The sequence below is a fragment of the Papaver somniferum genome, chromosome 11 (genome assembly GCF_003573695.1).
Source record: "Papaver somniferum cultivar HN1 chromosome 11, ASM357369v1, whole genome shotgun sequence".
NCBI classification, from domain to species: domain Eukaryota; kingdom Viridiplantae; phylum Streptophyta; class Magnoliopsida; order Ranunculales; family Papaveraceae; genus Papaver; species Papaver somniferum.
Genome location: NC_039368.1, coordinates 100,504,690 through 100,520,083, shown reverse-complemented (window position 1 = coordinate 100,520,083; position 15,394 = coordinate 100,504,690).

The window sequence follows — 15,394 nt, the reverse complement described above, 5'->3', positions numbered from 1 at the left end:
ATAAGAAGTGTTGCATAAGCTAATAGGTCTAAAGTTACCAACAATATTAGGACAATCAAACTTATAATTTATATAAGTGTTTGACTAGTGTGATTTCATTTCCGCTAAAAACAAAATTGTTGTAACAATTTTTTTCTCAAAAATCTTCCATCAAAATTCGTAAGTTCAACCAAAACAAGAATAAATAACTTTTAATTCAACTAATTAATCTAGCTAAATTAATTAAACTAAACAGGTTGATTAGTGATAATTAAATAAGGATAATTTTGTCATTTTCAAAAATTTATGGCTAAGGGGCTTTTGGTTTTACTTCATAATGACCTTATTTTCTTATATTTGGTATACCCTAATTAATCCGCGTATACCTCAATCTCGTGAGTATAAGAAACTCCCTTCTGATGATGATGTATAAATTTCTGTCATGGTCTAGATAGTAAGGATCACCCCGGGAGTCGGCCATTAGTAATATTTAGTGGGTGCTTGATAAATTTGTTAGTTGTTATTTTAAAGAATTGTGTATGTTGATGTAGTATTTTAAAGTGGTAAGTAAATTTCGTTCAACTCGGACCTGTGTAGACTCGATTCTAGACTTAAATACTAATTCTAATAAATATATACAAATCGTAGCAGTATCGGGAGAAACCGAGACTTAGGATTCCACCAAACTCATAACATAAGGTTCAAATATTAATTCTTTTAACAATTATAGATCAGCAAAGACATGAACTCTTATTTTTGCCAAGGCAGATTCTCCAAACATTAGTTTAAATCCCAAGCATAGGACATCAAAACATCTAAGCAAACATGACCCATCAAACGAGATGACAACTAATTAATCAAAATCATAATTCAATTTTAATTAGTGCAATGGTCATATAAGAATTAAATATAATTACCCAAGTATGATATTAGGCTTCCTCCGTCATCCCAGTGGTGGGGTTTAGATCTCCATGGTGAAAACACGCTCAAAATAATAAATCATGGCTCAAAAGGTGTTTTTGTTGAAGAAATTATATGACTCAGCGAATCTGCAAAGTTGTAATGGCGTTACAGATTTCACTATTACAGAAGGTGTGGCTAACTGAAGATATGCGTGGCTATTGGACTGTTACAGAACTGTTTCAATATAAGACACTGACTGCGACTGTTCTGTGCAGCTTAATGTTCTTTAGATTAGGGTTCTTGAGAACGACACTTCTAATATGTCGTCTGCAACTCTTCTTCTTCCCCTTCTCTGCTGCTACTGCAGAATCGCTCTGCAGCGATTTATGTTGCTCTAAACCTAACCCAAAAACTCGACTCGCTTGTTCGACCTCCCAGATGCCTATATATACCAACAACAACCCCTTAAACTCGAGTTAAATCTTCCAAACCTAAATATTTTTCTTCGGCCAAAAGTCACGAGAATAACTCTCTGCAGCTTCTTTATGCGTCTTCCAAACCAAATCCAACGTCCCAGACTCTCTCAAAGATAGTCTTAACTTCAACATAGAATCCTATTTCCTTATCTACCTGTGTCTTTCTAGGAATAATCTGAAAATTACCGTGAATATATGCAACTCTCTGTTTTGATGCAGATCGATAACTACTCCTCTTTTCTCGAATCTGGCCGCCTTACCTTCCTTGTTTAATCAAAATAGGTTCCTACCAATCCAGAACATCCAGAAAATCCGGCACAATCTCTTCCAAAACGGTTCACATAATTTCCCAAAATAACAGTGAAACACCGAGAGTAAAGTTCGTGCCCTGTTTTATCGAACCATCTTATCCAACCCAAGTTACGCCATCAAATCACTTTTATCTGCCCTGTCATGCTTTAAGAAGTCCATCCCACCAAAATATGATTATTGAATCTGTCCAGAGATAACCCAAAAATCGAAGCCAAAATCTGTGCGTGACTGAAATATTTTCCCGCCAAAATTCATACTCAAATGGTGAATATGGTGTCCCCATAACCAGAGCAGAGTGCGAATAACACTTGGGTGTCTTGGGGTGTAAATAGCAGTGAGGTGCCCCTTAGTAATTGAAGTGCCCCTTATCCAAAATGAGGATCCGAATAGTAATTTTCTCCTACGAGCGCAAATACCACTTTTCGAGCCAATTTTCCCACAAAAAGCTTATTTCTCCAAAAACACTTACAAAAACATAAAATAATCAAATAAGTATAAAATCGAGCACAAACAATACATATAATTGAGACCAAAATAGACACATAAATGCATATATCAAATACCCCCAAACTTATTATTTGCTAGTCCTCGAGCAAATCTAATCTAAAAAATAAAATCCTAAATCACTGTCGCAGGCATCGTCGATTGCACTTAGCATGTGCAACAAGCCTTTAAACCCCTAGGTGGCCCTAGTGGCCGAGTTGAAAAAGCGGGGGTCTAACAACACCACCCAATATTTCTCTTAGCAATATGTATGGACTAACTCCAATATACTTTTCTAGAGAATAAACTAGACAGTTAGACTCAATTTAGACTAAAGTATATCTAGGAGTTAATATCTCTCTCTCTTATTTTGAGTTACTCGAGCTAATAGAAATCAGCGAGTTTTTAATCAAACACAAGGAATAACTTGGACGGTACCAAAGACCAATATCCAAGGATCAATCAATGACAATCAACAACCAAAGGTTGGATTACTCTAATTGATGATCTAACGCACAACCTTTACTATTTTAATTATAAATATAAAACAATATAATGCGAAAATTGAAATAACACAGACACCAGAAATTTTGTTAACGAGGAAACCGCAAATGCAGAAAAACCCCGGGACCTAGTCCAGATTGAACACTCACTGTATTAAGCCGCTACAGATACTAGCCTACTCCAAGCTAACTTCGGACTGGACTGTAGTTGAACCCCAATCAATCTCCCACTGATCCAAGGTACAGTTATGCTCCTACGCCTCTGATTCCAGCAGGATACTGCGCACTTGATTCCCTTAGTTGATCTCACCCACAACTAAGAGTTGCTACACCCCAAAATCGCAGGCTTTGACAATAAAAAAATATGTCTCACACAGACAATTCTATCAAATGATCAACCTGTCTCCCACAGATAAACCCTAAAGATTTTGTTCCGTCTTTTGGTAATAATCAAGGTGAACACGAACCAATTTATAATCTAGTCTTATATTCCCGAAAAGAACAGCATAGATTAATCAATCACCTCACAACAATCTTAATCGTATGGTAGCGAAACAAGATGTTGCAGAATCAAAAACGATGAGACAAAGACGTTTTTGATTACTTTTTATATCTTGCCTATCAGAGATATCAATCTCAAGCCAATCAATCTAATTTTACTCGGACGATAGAAGATGCAAGATCAGATCACACAACTACGATAAAAGTAGTACCGGTCTGGCTTCACAATCCTAATGAAGTCTTTAAGTCGTTAACCCGGTTTGAAAAAATAAAACCAGAGGTTAAAGGAGAATCGCCTCTAGTATGCAAACTAGTATCACACATAAGGTGTGGGGATTAGTTTTGCACAATACTAGATGCCTCCTTTATATAGTCTTTCAAATCAGGGTTTTTCCTTGGTCACAAGCAAACAATATCCACCGTTAGATGAAAACCTGATTTAGATTCAAGCTAATATTTCTCAACCGTTAGATCGAAAACTTAGCTTGTTACACACACACTTGACAATGCATTCTTCTAGGTTTGTTAACCGTACCCAAACATATGCACTTGTTGGTTCAATAATAGTTAACCAAGAGGTTAGCCATATGAGCATTTCATATCAACCATGTTCTTCTTTACCATAAATAGTTCAAGTAACTTCAAATGAACTAGTTGGAGAGTTGTTCAATTGCAAGGAAATCTCATGTACTACACAAGACACAATTGAAGCAAAGATGATTTGATTCACTTGAATCGGTTCATGAACTTTTATAGACACGGTTTGCATACTGCATTCCTTAGTCTTTTTAAGTTTAAGTTCAGAAATCATCTTCAGATATATAACCTTTCTCAAGTTCGCATACTAGGTTTGCGGACTTAAACAACCGGTAGAGTTTACAAACTCCAGCAGAAAATATCGGCAAAGACCTTCCGCCGGTTCGCGGACTGGGTTCGCGGACGCAGCTAGTTCGTCAACTCCAGCAGAATTTCTCGGGATGAAAAGTTCGGCAGTTCGTGGACTTGGCAACAAGCCATTCTTCTGGTTTCTCTTGATCAACAAAGTTCGCAAACTTTGGTTCAAGGAATAAGACTTATATATAAATGTGTTTCCACAACAATGTTTATGTCCACCATTGGTTATGTAATCTAAACTCTCATTTCAATCATTGAAACATTCTTAGAGGACGTTATATAGTTGTTACACCATTTCTCGTTAAAGCAATTTTCAAAGTGATTGAAACATATCATGACTTTCGTCACTAGGTAAAGATAAACTTGATTGAAGCGAAAAGCTTACCAACACATATTTCGAGATATAGATAGGCGAGGTATACTCGTCTCGAAATACCAAATGTGTATAATCCAAGTATATATATATAGCATACGACTTCTTGTATCAAAGAGTAGGAGATAGAGTAGATAGACTTTTGAGTGACAGATAAGTTCAAGTCTTCACATACCTTTTTGTCGAGAAGTTCCACCGGTTCTTTGAGTAGTTCTTCTTCTTGTATGATGAATTTCCATGAAGTCCTTGAGCTCAACTACACTTTCTATCCTAGTCTGAGACTTAGCTATAATAGACTAGAAATCAAGACTTATGGTTTTGATCACTAACATTGAAAAACATGCTTGAGATAGCAACGCATGCGAGTTCGACCGAGCAATGCTCTAACAGTCTCCCCCTTTGTCAATTTTAGTGACAAAACTATCAATACATATGGAATACAAAAAAGATAAAGAAACTTTAGTATCTCCTATTCCACATGTCTAATCTTCAACATTCCTCGAAATATTCGTCACTTCCAAGTACTCCGATGATCCCAAAGGTTGTAAGTTTAGTATCACTGTTGTTGAAGATCCGTAGCTATAACAATGAGAAAGCATCGATCTCGATCATTGTTATACAGTGTCATAGTATTATTATACAGTGTCAAAGTTCAATTGTATCACAACTTCAACAATAATACTATGGTGATATGTATCACTCCCCCTTATCCAATACTCCATCTCACTTGGAAACCACCCCCCCGTACATAATGATCCGAAAACCATATGTATTTGTAGTGTGAACTACATATTAATTCCCCCCCTTTTTGTCAATAAAATTGGCAAAGGTACAAGAACGGGATCATAATGAAATTTCCGTAAGAGACATTTCATGACTAAAATAAAAATACATACCATCTAATTTAGATGAAATCATATAGCCGAAGCTAATAGCATTCGTCAAGGAGTTTAAAGATACAAGATAACCCGTCTAATATTCCACAACCACACTCCCCTAAATATATTACCATTAAGCACAAGTTCAAAAGAACTCTCCTCCATTTGATGTCATTCCCGAAAGAACAACAAGAGCGACCTTAATTTCAAAAGAAAAGAAGGATTTTAATGGACACCAAAAACCATGAGAATGATTTTCTATATCCAAAAACTCAATCAAATTAATCACAGGTAACCCATAATTAATTTAATCGAAATACTCAATCAAATTAAACACAAAAGGTGATCAACTTAATTGATTATGCTCGACATAAGAGAACTTACGGAGCATACGACTAACATGACAATTAGAAAATGAATATGATAGTCGTCCATATACTCAACATAAGAGGAAACTTACGGAGTATGAAGATACTCAACTAGATTAATTACAAGAGAACCCATAATTAATCTAATTGGAATACACAACCAAACTAATTACAAAAGTAATCAATTCAATTGTCAATTGTTTTGCTAAACATAAAAGGACTTATGGAGCAATAACTAAATAACCAAATAAGATGATTAATTTAGTTCAAAAATTCTCAACATAAAGTACCTTACGGAACAACCAACAAGGCTAATCAAAAATTAATCAACTTGGTTGTATCTTGCTCAACATAAGACACATTACGGAGCTTCATAATAATACATAAAATATAGATCAGGGATGATCAATAATGCGGAATACTCAAGGATTCATTCTATCTTCAATCATTGTTTGCATAACGATAATTAATAGACATAATCCTTGAAAACAAAAGATTTTAACCTATCTCCCATCAAAGAATTGACAATATAGGCTTAAATTTTGTATTTGTCAAAAGTCTATGCATTCTTTTACCAGTACGTGAATACCAACTCATGAACGACTTTACTTTTGACAATATATGGGATCTTCAAGTTCACGGACGTAAACATACATATCCCATAACAAATTGCAATATAAAAAATCATAAAGATTAATATTGCAAAAACATCATCCTCCAAATATTTTTAGAATTTAATACCAACAAATCTAAAAAAAAGAACAAGAAGATGAAACATAATAGTTATGTGTAGTCACAATCATTGTTATTCAAACACTAGTTATTCTTCCAACTAAATCAAAAAGAATACATACTAGGCAACAATATCTTTGAGAAATTCCTTATCATTCCCGGACTCCTTGTCGTAAACACTCATTGGAATATAAGGTTCATGGAGGAAGGAGTCAATACCAACGAACCGTCTTGGCTGATGATGTCGAACCATGGCCTTATGAATTTCCAAATATCTTAAAATGCAAGCCTTTATGTCACCAATCTCCTCTCTTACTTCCTTAACTCATCAAGAACATCAGAAAACTTCTGAGAGTAAGAAGGGACAGCCGTTGGCTTTCTTATATTCCTCCTATTTATTTTCAAGGAAGGAGTTACTGGAGATTTTTCTTTTTCCTTGATTGATGGCTTAACAATCATATTGACATCTTTTCTATCCAAAGACATGATGCTTGGAGAACAGTTATAAACAACTGGTTTTTGTGAGTGGAATTCACAAACTCATTAAGCAGTCTTAAGATATAAAGGATATCAAAGAGGAAAAAGGAATGTAGGGTTCGCAACCTTTAAACAGGTTCGTGGACGCCCAACTCTAAACCCTATAAATAGTAGAATTGTCGATAATAACCCTTTACTTTATTTGATAGACAGGAAAAACAAATCAAAAACTTTTCGTAAAGCCCGAGAAGTACACAATCTTATCTCTTTTAATCGGTCACATGAGACAAGATTTGTCAAACAACACAATCAATTTGTGTTGTAGTCCTCTAGAGAGGAACCCTCAGACTTTTGTCTATCAACGCAATTTTACTATACCTTCTTCTCTAATGGTCTTATTTTGTCTTTGGAAACCAACTTCTTAGACGAAGATCAAATCCTACATACCTCTGCAGTCTTCTGAGCAAGTTTAAGCTTCCTTGCCAATCGATTTTCTCTTCGTTGAAGTTTGTTGGCGTGCCTCACTTGATGTTTGTACTTGTAACATCTTGATAGTTCATGACCTTTCTGAGAACAAAACGAGCACGTCAAACTTGGATAGTATTCAGGCATCTGTGGTGTGAACGCAGCTAGAAACATAGTAGATCCTGAAACATTACAACCAGAGTTTCCAAAGGATGGGTCAATTGATTCTTCCAGCTTGATTGGATTCTCTTCTTCACCGAAACCATCAAGGTTGATATATGTATTGCTACAACTATCAAAATCAATGTTTTCACATAGAAGACCGACACTTGATTTCCTGTCTTCATCAGAATCATATATCTCAGACATCTCATCAAGTGTTACAGCAAGATCTTTGTTCCCAGTGTATTTTCTACGATTTGGGCACTCGTTTGCAAAATGACCAAAACCTTTACACTTAAAGCACTGTGGAATATCCTCGTCAGCATCCCTGTTTTTAGGAGGAGCGCGATTGTGAGGTTTATCTGATGACCTAGGTTTGTCTCTTGATAACCGTTTACTTCTCTTTAATAGAAGATCCCTAAACTGTCTTGTGATCAAGGAGACTGATTTGTCAAGATCTTCATCCGAAAAATCATCCTCAGACCGATCATCCTCAAAGACATAAACAATTTTACCTTTATCAAGTAATTTAGTGTTCTTCTGTGCTCTAAAGGCAACATCCTTTCCGATTTTGGATGTTTGCTCATGATCAAATATCTTTAGCTTTCCAACCAATGTATTTCTGGAAAGATTATCAAGGTTATTTCCCTGAACGATGGCATGCTTCTTAGACTCGTATCTAGATGGCAGTAATCTGAGAATTTTCATCATAATGTCCTTTTCAGGAATAGTCTTACCCAATGTAAAAGAAGCATTAACAATTTCAGACACTCTGTGATTAAACTCATCAAATGTATCTTCATCTGCCATACGAAGGTTCTCCCAATCGGAATTAAGATTTTGAAGTCTAGCTTTCTTTTCACTAGAGTTACCTTCAAATACGGTTTCTAAGATATCCCAAGCGTCTTTAGACCTTGTGCAATTTGACACATGGTGCTGAAGATTTGGGGTAATGGCATGTATGATTGCATTCAAACCATCGAAATTTTGCTTTGCAGCAAGTATCTCGGCAGGACTGTATTCACCAATATTCTTGGGAAAGTTTACATCTCCATACGCCACAACGGGAGCAACATATCCATTAACAACATATACCCATGATTGAAGAAAAGCTCGCATAGCAATTTTCCACCATAAGTAATTAGAGCCATCGAAGACTGGTGGTACGTTAATAGAGATAGCACCTCTGTCCATAGAGTCAGATCGCTACAAACACAGACTTGTAAGGTCTTGAACGTGTTTGCCTGCTCTGATACCAATTGAAAAAGCGAGGGTCTAACACCACCACCCAATATTTCGCTTAGCAATCTGTATGGACTAACTCCAATATACTTTTCTAGAGAATCAACTAGACAGTCAGACTCAATCTAGACTAAAGTATATCGAGGAGTTAATATCTCTCTCTCTCTCTTGTTTTGATTTACTCGAGCTAATAGAAATCAGCGAGTCTTTAATCAAACACAAGGAATAACTTGGATGGTACCAAAGACCAATATCCTAGGATCAATCAATGACAATCAACAACCAAAGTTTGGATTACTCTAATTGATGATCTAACGCACAACCTGTATTATTTCAATTATAAAGATAAAACAATATAATGTGGAAATTGAAATTACACAGACACCAGAATTTTGTTAACGAGGAAACCGCAAATGCAGAAAAACCCCGGGACCTAGTCCAGATTGAACACACACTGTATTAAGCCGCTACAGACACTATAGCCTACTCCAAGCTAACTTCGGACTGGACTGTAGTTGAACCCCAATCAATCTCCTACTGATCCAAGGTACAGTTATGTTCCTACGCCTATGATCCCAGGAGGATACTGCGCACTTTATTCCCTTAGATGATCTCACCCATAACTAAGAGTTGCTACCCAAAATCGCAGGCTTTGACAATAAACAAATCTGTCTCACACAGACAAGTCTATCAAAGGATCAATTTGTCTCCCACAGATAATCCTTAAAGGTTTTATTCCGTCTTTTGATAATAATCAAGGTGAACAGGAACCAATTGATAATCCGGTCTTATATTCCCGAAGAACAACCTAGATTAATCAATCACCTCACAACAATCTTAATCGTATGGTAGCTAAACAAGATGTTGCGGAATCACAAACGATGAGACGAATACGTTTGTGATTACTTTTTATATCTTGCCTATCGGAGATATCAATCTCAAGCCAATCAATCTGATTGTACTCGTACGATATAAGATGCAATATCATATCACACAACTACGATAAAATTAGTATCAGTCTGGATTCACAATCCCAGTGAAGTCTTTAAGTCGTTAACCCGGTTTGAGAAAAGAAAACCAGAGGTTAAAGGAGAATCGCTTCTAGTATGCAAACTAGTATCACACTAAGGTGTGGGGATTAGTTTTGCACAATACTAGATGTCTCCTTTATATAGTCTTTCAAATCAGGGTTTTTCCTTGGTCACAAAGCAAACAATATCCACCATTAGATGAAAACTTGATTTATATTCAAGTTAATATTTCTCAACCGTTAGATCGAAAACTTAGCTTGTTACACACACTTGACAATGCACACTTCTAGGTTTGTTAACCGTACCCAAACGTATGCACTTGTTGGTTCAATAATAGTTAACCAAGAGGTTAGCCATATGAGCATTTCATATCACCCATGTTCTTCTTTACCATAAATAGTTCAAGTAACTTCAAATGAACTAGTTAGAGAGTTGTTCAATTGCAAGGAAATCTCATTTACTACACAAGACACAATTGAAGCAAAGATGATTTGATTCACTTGAATCGGTTCATGAACTTTTATAGCCACGGTTTGCATACTGCATTCCTTAGTCTTTTTAAGTTTAAGTTCAGAAATCATCTTCAGATATATAACCTTTCTCAAGTTCGCAGACTAGGTTCGCGGACTTAAGCAACCGGTAGAGTTTACAAACTACAGTAGAAAATATCGACAAGGACCTTCCGCCGGTTCGCCGTCTGGGTTCGTGGACGCAGCTAGTTCGTCAACTCCAGCAGAATTTCTCGGGATGAGAAGTTCGGCAGTTTGCGGACTGAGTTGGCGGACTTGGCAACAAGCCATTCTTCCGGTTTCTCTTGATCAACAAAGTTCGCAAACTTTGGTTCAAGGAATAGGACTTATACATAAATGTGTTTCCACAACAATGTTTATGTCCACCATTGGTTATGTAAGCTAAACTCTCATTTGAATCATTGAAACATTCTTAGAGGACGTTATACAATTGTTACACCATTTCTCGTCAAAGCAATTTTCAAAGTGATTGAAACATATCATGACTTCCGTCACTAGGTAAAGATAAACTTGATCGAAGCGAAAAGCTTACCAACACATATTTAGAGATATAGATAGGCGAGGTATACTCGGCTCGAAATACCAAATGTGTATAATCCAAGTTTATATATATAGCATACGACTTCTTGTCTCAAAGAGTAGGAGATAAAGTAGATCGACTTTTAAGTAACAGATAAGTTCAAGTCTTCATATATCTTTTTGTCGAGAAGTTCCACCGGTTCCTTGAGTAGTTCTTCTTCTTGTATGATTAATTTCCATGAAGTCCTTGAGCTCAACTACAATTTCTATCATAGTCCAAGACTTAGATATAATAGACTAGAAATCAAGACTTATAGTTTTGATCACTAACATTGACAAACATGCTTGAGATAGCAACGCATGTGAGTTCGACCGAGCAATGCTCTAACACGAGTTATAGTCTCGGGAGGGCTTACCAGAGATATATCCACAAACCTTTACTCCAGACCCTAGTTATCTACGCAGAACCTTGGAATAGCAATAAAGAACCTCCTTGGTTGGCATACTTATTGACTACAGGAGGAAGTACCCTGATGCGAAATTTCATTTGTTGTACACGAGTTTCCACTCAAGCATACTAAAATTCATATATAAGCGACAGAGCTCTACTCAGATAGTCGCACTATGGACATCAATATCCGGAGTCAAACTAATCACATGGATAAATTAAGAAGATGGATATATAGAAAAACGCAGATGATTTTGATGTTGACTAAGGTGATGAACGGTGTTTCTCATATTTGTCTGAAGGCCACTGCCAAAATGAACCTATCATAATGTACTGAGATACTGGCCTGGAATAATATCAACACACTGGCATATACAAGGGAACCAGTGGTCGATAATCCTAACTCTAGGTCAACTCAGCTGTCATATACAAGGGTACCAGTGGTCGACTTTAATGAATTTATTCCGGTTGGTCTGGTGGTCTGGTCTCAAATTTTTTTCTTTTTTTTCACTTTCTTTTTATCTTTTTTTTTTTTTTTTTATCTCAATCACTCCATTTCACCCTAGCAGTGGTAACAACTTGATTCGTGAGCCCCACCTAATCACTTAGATAAACATACTTTAAAAAGAAAACAAAATAAAACAGAAGTAAAAAGGACTCAACGAGATATGGCGAAACTACCATGTTCTTTCTTACACCTGAGCTCTGTGCTTTTATGAATAGACTCTTTAGATGTTTCCATCTAATCAGATTGGTTCCTCAACTCCTACAACCAAGATGCTTCCATCCACTTAGATTGGTTAGTGCCATCCTTGATAAGCATAAATTTATAGGCTCTGGAGTTTATTTATTGCAACTAAAAAGTTTCTCCCATACCCCCAAACTTAAATCTAACATTGTCCTCAATGTTCTAGGATCAAATTAAAAGCATGAACAAGGAGAAACTGCTACCATTTGAAGCAAGAGAGTTAAGGAAAGATATTACCGTGTTGCATAAGATTGGGTTACCTCCCAAGAAGTGCTAAGTTTAACGTCTTCTTCCAGATTAAGAAAGAATTAATCACCTAGAATCATATAAAAATAACCAAAACAATTGTGGATCATCTGCATCAAAAAGTGTTATCACAGACAAAAGGAAACTGCAACAAATCAAGAAAGTGAATAAAAATAGCACACCCTTGCCTAGTTTCCTGTTTAAAACAACTACATCTAGTTGTGGTTTCAGGTTCAAGATCAATAAAGGGGTCTAAATAAAATATTTTCATGGGTTGCACCTCCTCATAAGTAAGATCCGAAATATCAGGTTGTAAAGTCTGCAAAAACTCAAATAATAGTTTAGAAGCACATAATAATAACCTGAATAATTGAGGATCCTTAAAGTCAATCGTGTTTGACTCACACAGTTGACCACAACGAGAGTGATGGTCATTCTTAAGCAAATGTGTCAATTCTAATATCCAAAAGTACTTAGGCTTAGTCTCAAAACTTAATAACTGACACATTTGAAACTTATACATTCCCACATTTGGAAGAAAGGTTTTTGGTGGGAAAACAAAATCAATTTGGGTATCATAGGATGCGTAAACCACATCAACCAGAGGATGGGTTTCTAACAACTGAACTTCTTCTTGGACATCATTAAGTTCGAGAGACCTGGTGTGAAGGTAATCAGGTACAATGGTTGAGACACAAATATCAAATCCCAAGTGAGGGATCTCTGTAAGAGATAAAGGTAAGGCATAAGGAGAATGATAATCACCCCCAAACTTAGAGTTTTCAGTGTCTCTATAAAGACTAGTCACAACTTACCTAATCTCGAGGTCATCAGTTTCCTGAAAGTGGTCAATTGATTCTTTTAAGTCATGTTCATCCTCACTCATCTCTGCGAGTTCATCTTCTTTGTCTAACACTATACTTTTTATATCATTAGGCTCTATAACAGTATTCCCAGAATAAACTCGCTCCTCTAAACCATCATCGGCTTCGTAATCAAAAGGAAATTCTACATCATCTAAAGAAGTGGTATCTCTAGGCAAACCCTCGTCCTTTTGAATAGGAGAATAATCATTAATATTATCGGGATTTGAACTAGAAATAACATTATCATTATAAATCTCAATCGGGGTAACAAATTCCTGATCACTATGCCTACGTAACTCATGTTCTTCATCAACACTATCCTCGCCATAATCATCATTATAATAACATGAAAATGGTCGAACCTCATATAAACTAGGGTTACCAATTCTATCCTCGTCATCTTGATTATGCAAATAACTATCCTCATTTTCAAGGGTACTATTGGAAACACTATATTGGAAATTAAGATTATTTTGAGCCAGTTTTTCGACAATCCTATTTGTACTTTCAGTAATTTGCTTGAGAGACTCTTCTAGTGACATCTTTGACTGCTCTAGGGACTCGTCTGAAATATTAAAGGTTTTCCTTAACAAATTAGGAATAACTCTTGAGAGCCTCTTGTAGAGAAATAAAATGATTGTTTTGCTCATGACTGGTGGGTGTGCGAATAGTAATTGGGCTCACCATTTTATGAACCATAACCTTGAAAAAGGTGGATGCTCCCAATCACTATTCACACTTTGGTCATAAAAAGAATAATGTCCATTTTGGAAATCAGTCGGATATTCATTGTATTGGCTATTTTAATACCAGTTCGACATTATATTGTGCACGTGAAAATGCAAGGTTGACTAAAATGGGTAAGCTCAGGTTACCTACAGCAAAATATACCCAAAGGTACTAGGCTGAGGTTTGTGGACTTTCAGCTGGTAACTCCCATAAGGCCCAAGGCACGGGTTTAGGTTACTAACCCACGAGTTTTCCTAAATTCGGTAGCCTGACGATGCAATTGGTGTGTGCACGTGTATATTTTTTTTATAATCTTACTATACTAATATAAAGAAAAGAGGTAATTGTTTGGTGAAGCTTTTTTATAATTCCCAATATAGCCTTTGATTATAAAATCTAAAAACCAAAAATACTTAGCTATAAAAGATAATAATATAAGAGTGTGATCGTTGTCGTATGCGTTAAAAATAATTCACTTTCTCACTCAACTAAATTTAAATGAAGTACATGGTAAGAAAGAGTTTTTTCCCGCAGAGAGGCTTTTGTTGTTATAAAATTTCAGTTTCTTAGTAACCAGGGGGGGTTGAATTTTATCTAAGCAATAAAATAAAGCAAAGCAAATAAAATAGTTGGAATAATCAATAAGGAAAAGATATTGGTCAAGGAGTTCATCTTCAATCTTAAACAAGTACTTGAATTCATGATTAGAATTACAATTTAATCTCTTTATCATCAAAAGCCTAGAATATCAAGAGAGCAAGATAATCCATTAATTTCTTAAGTTCTTCAACACACACATTAGAGTTGCATATGTGAATTCTACCTAAAGAATAACCTAACGCCTTGCGCTAATTAAGTTCAATTCCTATGAGTATTAAATTTTGGAAATAGGCTAATCAATGCAATTGTCATACATTGCGCATGACAATTCGGACAATGATCAAACTCTACATATGATTACAAGAGTGTATCACTACAAACCGTAATCATATCATGCTACTTGAATTTGGGGTTATTGCTCGGTGATGAACCCTAAAATAGCTATGGACAAGGATGCAAGTTCAATTAATTGGCCACTCAACTAACCAAACATCTAAGTCCTACCACAATACATCAATCATGTGATATAAAAACAGTAGAGATATGAACGATAATCAAGAGAGAAAACTAATGCATTAATCAAGCACAAGTTATAAATATAGGACTACATCCTTAACCAATAGTATTAAATTAGCTACTCATAGCTATGGAGTTCATCAACATAATAATAATGAATTAAAGAAGATGAAGCAAAACAAACCCTAGTAGCGTAAGTAAAAGGGGTTCTCTCCTTAGCTCCAAGAATAAAACGTCGCCTCAAAGTTGTAGAAGACTTTTCCTTTTGTAGCTTTTCTCCCTTCCAAAACTAAGACAAGTCTCAAAGGTACAATAGATATAAGTCCACCAATCTCATGTGCATCAATAACTTATCTGGAAATTCGTGTCAAACTGGTCGCCGACTTGCTGACGTCATCACCGGAATCTGGTCA